The sequence below is a fragment of the Oncorhynchus gorbuscha genome, linkage group LG20 (genome assembly GCF_021184085.1).
Source record: "Oncorhynchus gorbuscha isolate QuinsamMale2020 ecotype Even-year linkage group LG20, OgorEven_v1.0, whole genome shotgun sequence".
Classification (NCBI taxonomy): Eukaryota; Metazoa; Chordata; class Actinopteri; order Salmoniformes; family Salmonidae; genus Oncorhynchus; species Oncorhynchus gorbuscha.
Window position 1 is genome coordinate 39,413,856 of NC_060192.1, and position 1,819 is coordinate 39,415,674.

Genomic DNA, 1,819 nt, shown 5'->3' on the forward strand with positions numbered 1-1,819 from the left:
TGAAAGATTATTCCGCCCCTCTTGTCCTATGATTGGATGGTTCCCAGTAGAGCATCATTAGCTATGGCCAGAGCTTCTGTCAGTCATATAGACCGCATGAGGGTTCTTTTGAATATATATAGCAAAACAGGTTCCCTCAGGAATGTATTGTTGTATTAGTATGAATTATTAATTATTTAACCAAAAGATAACTTTTAAAGGGAACGAATTCACCTTTGTGAAATCACCTCTTCCGTTTCTATTGGTGTTGCTGTTTTACCCTTTTTCTCCTTCAGTTAATTTAATTTGCCTTAATCAAAACATATCCATAACTTTGTGTAATAACACTATTAAAATGTCACATTTGTAAGCAATTTACGGTAACGTATGAGAGAGCGTGTCTTTGCGACGTTACGTTTGAACGTACCCTTTCTCAACGGACTCAATAAACAGGGCTTGTGCAATCCGGGATCCTTGGGACGTCTCTACTCCATTGAAGTTGACGTTTAAAAGGTTAAGGTTAGGGTAAGGTTAACATTAGGCAAGTTAAAAAAAAAAGTATTTCTGTAAAAATGCTCAAATCTAATGATATACGCCCATATCACACACTCACTAACTGAAAACATAAAGTGAAAAGTTGGTCTGTTTCAGGCATGTCTTTGGCCACATTCGTGTGAGTCAAACAAAAACACCATAACGATTGGTTTACAAATAGTGCCTCCCACAGTTTAGGTGATGGCTGCATGGTGCAGTCGGTGAGAAGCAACTGCAGCTACTTAAAGGCGATATGTTTACAAAATATGTTTTATTGGCGCCTCACTATGAAACTAAGCCAATTTGCCAACACGTAAATATCAATTACATTCAATTCAAGGGCTTTATTGGCATGGGAAACATGTGTTAACATTGCCAAAGCAAGTGAGGTAGATAATCTCTCTCTTCTCTCTCTCTCTCTCTCTCTCTCTCTCTCTCTCTCTATCTCTCTCTCTCTTTATATATTTATTTATTTATATATGTATTTATTTATTTATTTATATATTTATTTATATATATATATTTATATATTTATTTATGTATATATATTTATATATTTATTTATATATATATTTATTTATATATTTGTTTATATATTTATTTATTTATATATATACACACACACAGTACCAATTAAAAGTTTGGATACACCTACTCATTCAAGGGTTTTTCTTTATTTTTACTATTTTCTACATTGTAGAATAATAATGAAGACATCAAAACTATGAAGTAGCACATATGGAATCATGTAGTAACCAAAAAAGTGTAAAACAAATCCAAATATATTTGATATTTGATCCATTGTCAGCAACTCCCTGTCTGAAGGACAAGTGGATAAGATGGTTAACGTCGATCCCTACATGTTTCCGTCTCATGGAATGTAGGCTGAACCATAGAGCAGCTGTTTCCATGTTAAAAATATTATGGGATGCATTTTCTCCACTGTTTTAGATTGTAGGTCACTCTGGAATGTAGTCCTAACATTGAACACCACACATTGGCTGCTACTGTAGGCTGAATGATAGAACAGCTATTTCCATGTTAAAAATATTATGGGATGCTTTTCTCCACTGTTTTAGATTGTGGGTCACTCTGGTAGACCTACATTATGATCAAATAGCCACAGTATCACACTTGGCCACTGTTATAACTGTAACTTAAAGCGGCTACAGCCTCAGTGTTCACAGTGAACTCAGTGTTCACAGTAAACTCAGTGTTCACAGTGACCTCAGTGTTCACAGTAAACTCAGTGTTCACAGTGACCTCAGTGTTCACAGTGACCTCAGTGTTCACAGTGACCTCAGTG